A 13,707-nucleotide genomic window follows, 5' to 3' on the forward strand; every position below is an offset into this window, starting at 1 on the left:
TTTGTCACAGAGATATTTATTTTCCATTTTCAGGGAAAATGTGCAAAGTGAGAACCTTCAGTGCTGCTACCCCTGCAGCCTAAGACTTCAATCTTAAGAATAAATGACTTTCCAAATCTATTATTGCACAGAGAGTTTTCACATTATTGGCTCCAATGAATCTGGAGTTTCTTGGAAAACTCATTGATGTTTATCAGCTTTTGTCACAAGAGAAAGCAAAAGAAATCCAGAGTTTGAGACAATTTTTTATTTAATATCACTATAGAATAAGAAAATTCTGTTTTTCCATTACCTGAATTGTCTATCACTTTTGTACTATATTCAGCTTTTTATTATTGTTTGTAAGAAGATTTTAGGGGAAAATATATGAAAAAAGCATATAAGGTAAGAAAATTATTTAAACAGGCGCCTGCTTACCTTAAGTACATTTGTGTCTCTGAAGAGATATAAAGATGTATGCGTCTATCCATTTTGTATATTTGTATGTATAGTTATACTGTTAATGTTCAATTAATAAATGCACACAATCACATTGAGTATTATATATCAGTCAGTATTTAGAAGCAGAAGAAGTGATGTTTGATCTTGGCAACATTCTCTGTCCATCCAGATAAGAATGGTGGTTGTGTGCCAGGTTAAGCAAAGCAAACACATGTTTCCTTAGACTATTTTGCTCTCCAGACTTCATTAAAACTGGGTTACTAAAGATGGGTGAGAACAGTGTCCCTTCTTCAGATCAACTGAGAGTATGACTATTGCCAAACACACGGCATGGAGATTCAGTTTTTCGTAAGCTCTCTGCTGAGCCTTGCCTTGCTGTCCCCACCATAGTGGGGGTCCCAGCACACCCATGAAACTGCCAGGTTCTTTAGCACTCCAGACCAGCTCTGGAGAGGGATACAGAGCTGCCAAGTACTTGCACGTGGGTCCTACCCAGCAGCCAAGCCAAAGGAAGGACTGAGCTTGTAATTCAAACAAATGCACAATCACAGCAAAGACCTCTCGCTGGCAGCGTGCCCAACTCTGCTCACCCTGAAGCAAGAGGAATGTTTCCAGGGCAGCTGCCATCCCAGCCTCAACGGGGTGAAGTGTGGCACCAGATCACCACCTCCTGTGGGTTTTTGTGACACTCCAGGAGAGAAAGCAAAACAGAAAAAGATTATTTGATTTCCCACTCTTTCATCTCAGATCTGCTTCTCATTTTTCCCCTCTCTTCTTTTTACTTCCCAAATTAAACTTCTCTGACATGCAAGGTGGGCAGATTTTATTGCTACATGACTGAAAGTTTGCTGGTTCAGATTTCTGAACCAACTGTGTGTCTCTTTCTGAGAGGGGTATTACTAGCTGTTGTGTTAACCGAAGGATAGAGCTTCACAGGGAAAGGAATATAAAATATTTCCAATAGTGTGCTCTTTTTTTGCCTCCAAAATTAATGAAACTAATGACTTAGTCACTTAGCATTCATAGCCATATTGATGGAGGTGAATTAATACTTCTTTTAGTGCCTAGCTTCCATCTGTTACATCTGTTCCCATCTTTTTCTGCAGAGGGTTATTAGAATCTATGTTATTACACCTAATTTTACTTTGTTTTCCCTCCAGTTCTTTATTGTCTGGAGCAAGTGAGCCTAAGAACCATCAAAAGAGTAATAATCAAGGTTCATCTTTGATAATTCCCTACTAGAATACATGAGTGCAGCTCTATGAAATTCAATTGAGTTTTGCTGAACTTTGTGAATGGAAATTTCAGGGTTGTCTTTTGCTCTAAGTTCACAAAACTTTCCAGCATGCTCTCCGTCATGATCATTGTGTCTTACATTATGTCACCATGTGATCTCCCCACTTCTACTCCTAATCTGTATACCATTGGATTTTAGTTAATGATCACGCATTTAATAGCAAAGAGTTCAAATATATTCACAGTTTTGAAGTCAGTTGAGCCTAGTGATACTAGAATGGCATTTTTAAGGAGTGAATTATGTTTTACGTTCTGTTGTTGTATTAATAAACTATGTTGTTCTGTGGTTGATATGAGATGATACACAGGCAGTAAGCGATCTAGCTGAACAAATAGTATTATGCATTCTAAGTTATTAAAAGGAAAATGTAGCTATTGACATAACTTAAAGTGTTATCTTTTACTATGTTTCATTTCTATGAAAGCAAGATATTTTTATGCTTTACTGATGCAAGATAGCATAGCTTTCCATTCCCCTAAAACATAAGAGGCTCCAAAAGTGACAATCAACCAATATACATGGATAACTATTAAAGCAATAAGTGTTTTTGATTTTTGCACTTGTACAGGATGTCATTTCGAAACAGCTATGAAGTCAAAGGTAAAACACTCAAACTAAGATTATACTAATGAGTAGGGCACTGTAAAGGTTCAGATTCACTGTTAGCCTGTGTGTACAGCATTGCAAAGAGCAAGCACTGGAAGGCAATACTGCAGATGTTCTAGCTCCTGAAACTCAAGTGAGAAAATCAGACCCCTACTGCATGTACAAATGTACTGAGAGCAATAATTATTCCACAGTTTTGCTCCATTTTAGGTGTCCTTCCAAAATTTGTTCCAGGCCATTTACCATTCATATGCAAAACTAAGGAACACAAAATACTGTCAGGCACAACTAAAAGGATAACACCTGTGAGCTGAATCCAAACAAGGGACCTTGGCTGACTAACCTCAGATATCTAAACACAGAACTCAGGCCTTTGTAGCACCTCTGCCAGCTTCTGACAAGCCAGAAGCACGTGTTCACCAGGGAATTGTTCGGGAAAATGCCAGTCCCATGGTATTGCTAGGGTCTTAATGATCATTCTGTGATTCTATGAACCTCCTAGCCAACTTTAGGAAGAAAAACTAATTCCTTCTCAATTTTTTAAAATAGAGGACTTTAACTTGTCTTTTTTTAACTCCAGTGAAGAGTTCAGCACTGTTAGTCTTAAAGGCAAGGAGGAAAGGAAATAATTGTCTGCAAATGCTTGGGACTTGAAAGGCTAAAGAGTGGGGAAAGCACTCAAATGCTGTGATGTTCCCTAAGCACTTCCATTTTGCTGTGTCCAAGACCCATGGACCCTTACAGTCAGGTTTCTAAGCACTATGTTGTGAGTCCTATTAGGTGGCTACAAAGCTAAAAGATGCTATGATATGACATATTGCAACACCCAGGTTCTCTCTATGGATCCTCTGCTCTTTGTGTTGCAGACTTCAGGTGATTCAACAGTTTTACCTGTGCAACACAAAACACCCAATGTAGGAATGTTTTCTGCTCCGTGCTTGCTGGCAGAGTTCCTTCAGCCTCTCTTCTCTGTGTTGAGCTGCTCCTGTCTCCTCTGTGGTCTGGGCACTGCCTATGCAAATTTAGGCTTATTAGCAACCTGGTGATGTGCTTATTGTGTAGCAGTCATGTATGTCATCAGCCTTAGTTCAGCTTAGGAGTCTATCTGACTGGAGAATCACAGCAGGGTTGAGGAGGCCATAATATGTCTTGTTAAAATATGGGAAAGCTTCCTGTTGATGGAGAGAGAATAATGAATGTGGTAATTACTTTTAATTTCTCCTTTTATTTTTGTGAACTAATTTGTGCTGACTGGTCTAGTATGGACTTAGTAAGAAGTTTCTTCTCAGCTTCTTCTTGGAAGAAGCCACCATTAGGGGAGCAATGCTAGGGCTGCAAGAGCACACGTACAACCTGCTTAGCTGCTGTGGTGTCCCTTCCATAAAGAACCAAAACATATAAAGGTTGCTTCCCCCAAAGGAATTCAGCTGTCACACGAGAGTAGGGAAGGTACAAGAGAAATTTGAAAGGGCATCATGAGAACTAAGGAAAGAAAACTGAGGCAGGACTGCATTCAGAATACTTTTCAGCATTCAAGGACAAGCCAAGAGCCTAAATAGATCTTTGGATCTGGGCCCTACCGTACTGAAAACAAAGGTGAGGAAGGAGACAGGATTGTAAATGGGCAGGTTGAACAAAGAAGCCTTATTTTGATGTAGAATATGCAAGAGCATGCTTGCAGGCAGTGGAACAGGAGCCAGCAGAGTTGAAGGTGAGGCTGAGATAATGAGGACAGAAGTAAAGGAGGAAAGGAAGCTCGAGATAGCAGGGACTGAGGAAGTGAGAGGCAGATAATAGTACTCAAACCTCGGAACTGGAGACAGGCTGTGACAGGGAACGGGAAACTAACAGTGGGGCAGCAAAAGGACGGAGAGGGCAGAAACTCTAGTTGGACACGTTTTTGTAAGAGATGGTGAAGAATTATGAGGGGGAGGCAATACAGTCTAGCAGCAATGATGTGAATATTGTCAAAGAAAACAATAGAGAGGAACTCCTGACAGACAAGATATTTTCTTGTAACTTACAGTATCAAAATATAATCTCTATCACCATCATTAGAAATAACAGTGGAAAACAATTCACCTCTGAATATCTGACAATCAAATCCATTCTTCGAGAATATATACCCCAATACATTTACCTGCACAATAAATTGCAAAGTTTTCCTGCCAGAAATAATGAAATTACCTGAAATACACAAATTATTGCTTGACTGCCAACACTTGCAGCTTTTTTTTACAAATCTACTTTTCCAATCGTTATACATTTTATGTCATTTCAGCATTAAATTTTTGTTCCAAGAAGGGGAAGGGGCAGCTGCAATCAGAAAAGGGGAAGGGATCATACAGACAGTATAGGTCATTATGGCCTGCACATCAGACGGGATTGTGGTAAAGGAGGAGCAGAAGAAAGAGTAATTGGTTTGGGATTTTTTCCTCCATATGTAAAAACTAGGCCTGATAGTCCATTAAACGAACTATTTTTGAAAAGCCTTACAGAAAAATAGGTTGAATGTATTCATAGCCAAATTCCAAAACCAAATTTTTCAAAATAACTACTATTTATTTAGGAAAAGGGTAAATTTTCTCTTAAAGAAGAAGGTGGATTGTCAGGCAGCACTGTGTAATCAGTTCTGAAGAGGAAGAGGGGAAAAAATAAATGCCTTTCTGGAGTTACCACATCCAAAATCATTGATTCCAGTCAAATGCCCTATGGTTCCAGGTGAAGGCTATGGTCTCAAAGGAGGATGTGCTGCGGGTTGCACTCAGTCAGCCACACACCAGGGTAGTGAGAAGCAACTTGGGAAAGCACATCACTGCCAGGGTGTTGCTCAAGCAATGGACTTTCCACTGGGGATGGAGCCTAGTTCCCATTGCTCCTTGCTCCCTGCTCCTGGGGTTTCTTCCCCAGCAAAACAAACCTCCTGAAACACAGAAACCTACTCAAGTCTTCTCAGCACTCTGCTGGACCTCAGCTTCCTGGGCATGGACATATCATCTTCCAGGCTAAATTGTCACATGCAAAACTGCATTATTTTCTGAGTAATCCTTCTCTGCCTTGAAGCACCTCTAGGGATGGAGAAATTCTATGATTATGGTAAAACACCAGCAAGCTGTGTTAACTTGGCTGTAGGCATTTTATTCATGGGAACAACAAGTAATACAATCCTATTCGTTGCCCATACACAGGTCCAACTGTGGTTCAGTAGGATTTCAGAAATAAGGAGATGAGGCTGTGTAGGCAACTTATTGTATATACCTTTTCCCACATTTTAAGGGAGAAGTTTCAGCCTGCCTCAGATTTCAGGACAGTAGCAAAGCAATTGCTGTTCATTTCCATGAAGGAAATGAATCCACACAGGCCTTCAAAATATACCTGATATTTACATGCAGACGTTTCAGAAGGCAGCTTCTCTCATCACACATCAAGGTTTATCTCTCATTCAGAAAATGATAGAGGCAGCTCTCTGCAATTATAGGACACCATGACAAAATGATGATTGTGCTTAGGTATGATTTGAGCAGGAATCTCTTTTAGATTGTATTCTGTGATCAGAGATGACCTCAAGACATATATTCCCACTCACTGAAAGTAGGAAGCCCAAGGGTTTCTTTATGTTTTTGGAATTACATGCTGCACAAAAGCAGTCTCCATGCAAAGTGAGACATCACTTGCCATCACCATCCCAGTAAGTTTTCTCAGGCTCAAGTTTTTCTCACCAAAGTTTATGCAAGCTTTAATTGTTTACTATTGCTATAGTCTTTCTATTAGTTCCTCTTTTATCTACTTCCTATTATCTTCCTTCCAAACTCTCTCTAAGTGTCTCATGAAACACTTCCAAAGATTGCCCCTTCCTTGCTGTCACCAATCCAAGTTATTCCATTCAGTGTTGTTTTTCTGTAGGAAAATCCTCTCAAAATACCTTAGGGCTGACTGTGAAGAACTCTTGGTTGTATTCGGACATTCGTAGTTGACTGGGTGATTTTGATAATCCCATAACCTACTTGTCTGCATTTAGCCCAAATATCTCATTACAAACCCAGGCATGTATGGGCATGTCTGTCCAGAGCAATTCACTGTGGCATGAGGTCATGCCACCCTTACCAAGATGAAGTTGATTTGATAAATGCATTCCTAAAAGGGCAGCTCCCTTCAGGGGAACGTCCTCAGGCCCTGGGGACAATATCATCCCCTCAGCACAGCACTGCACCAGGGCTCGGTCCGGCGGTGCAGCCTCCTGCCCAAGACATCCCACCTAATGCTCGCTCAGGGGTGACTGCCCAGTGATGCCTCACACTGGGCAGGTTTCCCAAATCATCATTCAAATGCAGTGGCCCTCAGGCTTATAATTCACTCAGGGACTTCAGAAACCCTATTGTCCTCTTCTTTGCCCATCAATATTCACATTGTGATGCTTGTAAAAGTTTTTGAAAACATTCAGTTCTCTTTTCTTTATATTTGATGTCTTTAAGGACAGAAATTTGTCCACTGACTTCAGGTACAAACTTCACTTCCTTCAAACATGGAAAATTACACCAATAAAAAATAGAGGGGTCCCGCTTCTCCTCACCCAGCTTGCCCCAAAAGTTGTCTGCTCCCAGGCATGGAAGCATTTAAATTTCTCAGTTTACTGGATGCCAATTTAATGTAGTTTTTTTCCTTAACATGACAAAAAAAACCCAAATATTTTTTCACCTTTCTTCCCTCATGAAATATTAACCATACTTCTCTGACCTTTTACCAAAAAGGATAAATAATAATAATTAAAAAAATACCAACACAACAGCAGACACTTTACATGGAAGATTTGAACACAAACTGCTGATGTCTGATGAAATTATAAACCATCAAAAAGAACATTAGCAGCTTAAAGCATAAATTAGATTTTGCCAGATCCAGAGTCATGGCCCCAGATGAGACCATGACAGCTAAATGAGCTTCCAAGAGCTAAACAGAAATGTAACTCCTGGAGGTCACAAGCCTGATGAAAGCAAGTCTTAAATGCAGAAGATCTATCTTACTCCCAGGAAAGACGGGGAACTATGTTTAAAAGCAGAGTTCCCCTGGCTGTGAAAATAATGTGGAATGAGGGGAAAAAAAACCCAAAACAAAAACAAGTGAGGAACGTAGCTGTTTTGACATAAACCAGGGATAAAACACTGGAGGTGAAATCCTGGCTCCTGTCAGGTTGGATATTGACTTCAGTGACTTGAGGCTTCATTCTGCATCTGCACCACAAAGTAGGGAAAAAAAAGCATCTGCTTGATTCCTTGAACTGCTCTCTTTCAAACTCTGTTTTGTTTGCTTCTGCTTTGATCTTTGCATCAATTGCATGTTCAATGGAAGCTGCTTCTCCTTTGTTTCATTTCATAATCAGCGGTACCCAGTCGCTGCAGGGCTTGGCAGAGAGGGAGAGAGCAAGGCTGGCATCTGGGTGCCCGCTCCTCCTGCACTCCACAGAGAGCTCAGAAAAGCTTTTGAGGCTGCCGTAGCCGTGTGGAGTAAAGATAAACGTTAGGCAACTCTTATCGTAGAGAAAGAGGCTTGAGGAGATTATGGAGAACAAACAACATAACACAGCGCTACTTCAAAAAATACAAACCGAAAGCGCTGCTCCCAGTGCGGTGCCCGTACAAGAAAGCCACTTTTGTTGCGGGATGTGCAGACAGCACGGGAGCGGTGCTATCATCTCACACCACCTTGCACAGAAGAAATACGAGTCTGTGAGTCCCAGCTACCCCTACCCAGAGCCAAGGGGTACCCGGGGGCTCCCCAGGAGGGAGGTGACTACAGCCAGAAGGCACACAGAGCCGCACACTGGGTCTTCCCAGGGCTGGTGACATGCAAGAGGTGGGCAGCACCCACGGCCAGGGAGTGGTGGAGGGCTGGACCCTGCCTTGGCCCTCGTCAGCAGGCTGGGGTGAGGTGCTGGTGCCCACGCACAGACGGGCGGTGGTGTTTGAGGGTAGGCATCAGGAAGGGGATAGGGAGGAATGAAACGCGTCATGTATTTGGAAGAGCAGGAACAAGCAGAAGCTGAAAAAAGGTAGGTCAAGCCTACACATCAGGAAAAGCTTGTAGACAACAATGGTGATCAGGGCAATGATTTTTATAAGACAGTAATTGCAGCCCAGTCGCTAAAGACCATTCAAAAGTGTCATGTGGCCACTTTCATATGGTTTTAAAGTACTGGGCGAGAATGTTCAGGAAAGGTTTGTGGCTACAGGAGTGGTGGCCTCGGTGAACTCCGGCCTCCAAAAATCACTTAGAGTTTGGTATGCTCTTCTACAGATCCCAGTCCTACCACAGTAAGCTTTATTAATAACACTGGCTAAAATGTCCCAATCCCTATTTAGTCTTTACATGATAATGAGCCTAAATAGGCAATCTGGTAATCTCCCACTGATTTCAGTGGCAGCTGAGATTGCTCAGCAGCTCTGAAAATCAGGGTACTTATATTTAGCTGTCTAAATATGGAGTTAGGAACCTAATTTTAGATGCTCAAATTTGAAAATTTTGGCCCTAATATTCTGTATCAATTCTTTTTCCACCACTTTCAGCATAATTTTGAGGAAAATAAGAATATTATGAATAAATGGTGAGATTATGTGTTTATTCTCAACAGATTGCATTCAAATACCTCTTTGATGACTTAAAATAGCTGTAACTTCCAGACCAGTGCATTAAACTTTAACCAGGTACAACTGGTTATATTAAGAAAAAAAAAAAAAACCCAGCATGCAAATGTTTTATTTGACAAGGTTTAATCTATGAAAGTTTTATTTTATTTTCTGGAGAACAAAGAGTTGACCAGGACTCCAAGCAATGGAAGCATATCCATTAGCGTTCAAATAGGAAATGTATCACTACAATTTTTTCCCAGAAGATACCAGTCTTACTGTGATGCATGTGATTTATCTAATGAACCTTTTATATTTTCCTGTGATAACTTAATTGTATTATATTTTGGAGAATATTTTTAAAATAATAATTCATCTGAATTGTTGAGGCCCACTTTTTCACCCCTGCAGCTTCACAAAGGTTTCATATAAAGACCCTGAAAGAGGGATACCCCTCATTAAATGAATCAGCTGTGCTGCAGTACAATTTTCGTTTGATTTTCCTGTGCTTCACAAACAGAGGATAAAAATCCATGCTTTTTCTTGATTTTTTTCTTAATAAATTAACACAAAGTATGACGACTTCCTAAAAAGTGGTGCCAATGAAGAAACACCTTATTTGTTTGGCTGGAACACCTCACCTGACCAAACAGATGCATGACTCCCTCAAAAACCTCTGAGCTGTTGTGGCTTTTGGGAGGGAGCTGTGACAGTGCAAACACACTTTACCACCTCTCAGTACTCTGCTGGAGGTTCCCACTGCAGCAGCTGATGGGATTATGTACATGAACCCTATCTGTCAGACCCATGGCCTGAGTGACTGTGCCTGGACAACATTTGCATTCCTGATCATGCACATGGGCAATTTGGATTTAGTTATTGTGTACATGGACCCTATCTGCTTTAATGAGAGGTCAGGCAGGTCAGCTTAAGCTTATCGTCACCAGCAGTGAACCCCAGGCTGCCCAACGGCCAACGGGGAGAGGGGTGCCCATTAATATTCTTTCTGCTCCGCTCTGCTGGGGACAGCTAGGCCTGGTAACCTCCAACAGAAGGTGGGAACAAGCAGCCCCCAGGAAGTAAGGTTTTAAACCACCACAGCTGCTTGGTAAGTAAACATATTGTATCAATGCCTTTAATAAAAGAACAACCACTGCCAAAAGAGCAATCAGAAGCCTTATACTTTTTCCTTTGGTCTTTCTTCCTCTTTCAAACTTGCTATTCCCTCTACAGGGACTGTTGCTTCTTTTTCTTTTTTTTTTTTTTCTCTTTCCTGTTTTTTTCCCGTGATGGCTCCTCAATCAGCAATTCTTTCCCTCTACATCCTTCACCTTCTTCCTCTCTTTAAAAAAGATTTCCATTTCTTCATACAAGACTGATCTCTATTTCATCATCCCTCTTACTCATCTAAGCCTAAGATTACTGTCGGGCTTCCTTATGCAATGAGCATGAAAGCTACCCTCCCTGCCTGACTTTCTTTAAAAGTCATAAATTTGCAGGCAGAGACTACCCTGGCAGTAAACCCCCGGGTATCTTTGTTAACTGAATGCTGATCAGAGCCTTTCGTGGAGCCCTAGATATATGCTCGGTCACGCAGTAGCACTGGTGCAAGTGGTGCACATATCCAGAAAGCGGGAGCAGCACATGGCCAGGGATGAGCTGGGAATTGAGGGAGGGAGGGAGGGAGGGAGGTGGTCTGTATGTTAAGAGCCTTGGTTGCCTGTTCAAAGAAGTAGGATAGCCCAAAGGCCGTCTTGTGAGATGGAAATGAAGAAAAGCAGAGATGGGATGAAACAGGCAAAGAGACATTTCAGCTATGTATCCAAATATGCATGGGTCACTAGCCAAACTAAACAGAGGTCAAGGATCCTCAGTAGTTCCCCAGTTACTCCAATTACCAAGTTCACATTTCCAAGACCACATTTTAAAGAACTAGTTAATATATTTTCTGTGTTAGGGCAGTCAGAGAGGAGTTTACATTTTAACTTAAACGAAAGTTAATTACTCCACATGGAGCTTTTTGGGGTAACTGAGCTTTTTATTAGCAGATCTATGATTTTTGACATGCAAAATACTTTTAATTGTGTTTTTCTAACAGCCTCTCTCCTTCACTGCCTGTCTCATATTTTCTGCCTTGGGATTGTTCAGGATCTCTGACACTAATTTGTTTAACAAATAGAGAGAGCTCTGACCTCTCTGCTTAGCATATTTAAGAGGTGATCTCCACAAAAAAATTGGCACAGGAAGTAAAGTTATACAAAAACAGTCTATGCTGAAATCAAACTGGAACAGGTACAGATAACATGCTCATATTTTGTACTGAGAACATACAGAACAATCTGGAAGGGGAATGCAACTGTTTCCCAAACACACTGAATACAGGATTGCCAACAACATAAAACAGATCCCAGTATGAGTATTTCTTCTCTGATTCCTTTTCTCATGGGAAGAATTTTTTTTACGTTTGGTGACTTGGTTTTTGTTCAAATATATACTTAGTGAATAGGTATGATCATGTAGTTCTTAAAAAAAAAAACACACCAAAATTCATGTGAAGCTGCTCTACTTTGATGGGTGTATATGCTATTTTTTATGAGAACTAGACAAAGTACTCACACAGTATGAGACGGTTTGCATTGAAGGTCCATATGATCACAATACTATTGAAGGGGGAATATAACAGGGCAAGACTTCTGGCTGCCCACAGGAATGAAATTCATAGCTGACCAGCAGATTCCTTATACTGTAGCTATAGGACTCAATAGTCCTATAGGACTCAATAGATATAGGCTCAAAGGCCTCAATTTTTCCTTTTCTATTTACAGACAGTCAAAAGTCATCTACTTAGCTACTCTAGGATGAGTGACAAAAACATTCATTTCCTCAACCTTAGTCCAAGATTACAAACTCAGCCTACGAGTTCCCCAGATGTGCTGATTACAGTCACCAAGCTTCTGGTTTTCTTGACTTGCAGAGCGCTGCTCTGCTGCTCCCCCACCTCTGCATCCACTATCAAAGTCTTATTCCTACCTATCTTGAACATAAAGATGAACAGAGGAGGCAACAAAACAGCTCCATTTGGTATTGCTATGCCAGGCATGTGTGTGAAGTTGTAGTCTCTTTTCTCCAGTGTTGTCTGTAGACGTACCCAGTAAGCGATGCTGAATTTGGTGAGCTGGTCATTAACTCAGGCACAGCCTCTGGTCTCTCTCAATTCAAGCCTGATCAGATCCTGAAAGAGCAAATGTGAGGATAATAATAACCTGGTATGGTATCTGAAAGTGCAGAACCATCTGTTGCTAAACAGCATCCCTACAGCCCAGAGGGTTCAACAGGGTTTTATCTTAGTAGAAGAAAACTTATTAGGTATAGAGAGAGACATATGTGTGCAGAGATGACCAAAATTTATTTTGGGGACAGGATTACCAGAAAAGTTTAGCTCAAACTCTGCTTCTGAAACAATGTGTAAACCTGCCCATTTGCAGAAAAGGCTCTTAAAACAAGAGAGCAGAAATGTTAACTGCAACCACCAAAGGTCCAAAAATAATTTTCTCAATGACAAATTGCTTTAGACCATTCCTCCTTTTATCACCCAGCAAGCGACACACAGAAAAAAAATCATATTGTAGCCCTTGATGCCAGAGCAGCAGAAGGGGTAGGCAGTATCCTGCCTTCCTTTGCTGCCTACCCAGCAGAGCTTCCCACAATCGCCTTAAAATGTTTCAGAGGCATTTTGGCACAGGCAGTGTTTTTTGTGGGAGAAGATGAGAGCGGGACTGGGGCAGCACCATCCTTCCAAAGATTTCTAGCCAGCATCAGGGTTTCATCCCATCAGCTGTTCCTCCTTGGAACGCAAAGGGGATGGTTTGCTGACAAGCCAAATGACGGCTGCGGTGGCTGCCGCCTGGAGCCCTTACAATGGGATTGATTGTGTGTGGTGAAAAGGGTTTGAATGTGAGCAGATAGGAGCAAAGACGCATAAGAATGCTAGTTTTAGGCTTTCTGCTATTGAAACAGCAGCTAGTGAGGAGCAGCTGTGGTTATCTAAAAACACTCGTGCATGGAAGAACAATTTTTCTTCCAAAATCTGAAAGAAACTCTAATGATGAATCATAGGCTGGGCTATAAATAAAACATGACTATGGATTTGCAGACCCAGAAACATTCTCATTAGAGAATGTTGTTTTTACGGCCAAATTGCCTCATTTTTTATTTTTTTAATCTATCAGAATCATTTTGGAATAATTGCTTCCATGATGTCAAATCCTTTGTAATGCACAGTGCAGTTTGTTGTACGACATGTGACAAGCATTAAGGTTAAGCAAATGAGCCTGGTTAAATATCTGCTAATCAGCATGACTCACCAGCCTGATATACATTCACAAGTTACATCCTCTTTCTATAGATGATAAATGAGGGAAGGGAAGGACTGCCAGTCCTCAACCTTCCTTGTGCTGAAGAGCTGAATGGTTTCCTGAGCCTCATCTTCCAGACTGAGAGGTCAAAGATGCTTTCTGTGTTTGGTGAACAATAAAGATTAGGGAAAAAGTTAACAATACACTGACGACTAATAATAATTATTAGTAGTTGCAGTTAGCGATAGCACATGTTCTTGCTACAGAACACAAAATTATCCCCAAAAACCTCTGAAATATTTGAGAAGAATTATAAAAATTGGGATGGATAGAACCTGAAATTCATCAGACATTGTGGGATTTGATACCTGGATGGTAAATGACTGAA

The sequence above is a fragment of the Charadrius vociferus genome, unplaced genomic scaffold, assembly GCF_000708025.1.
Source record: "Charadrius vociferus isolate BGI_N301 unplaced genomic scaffold, ASM70802v2 scaffold379, whole genome shotgun sequence".
NCBI classification, from domain to species: Eukaryota; Metazoa; Chordata; class Aves; order Charadriiformes; family Charadriidae; genus Charadrius; species Charadrius vociferus.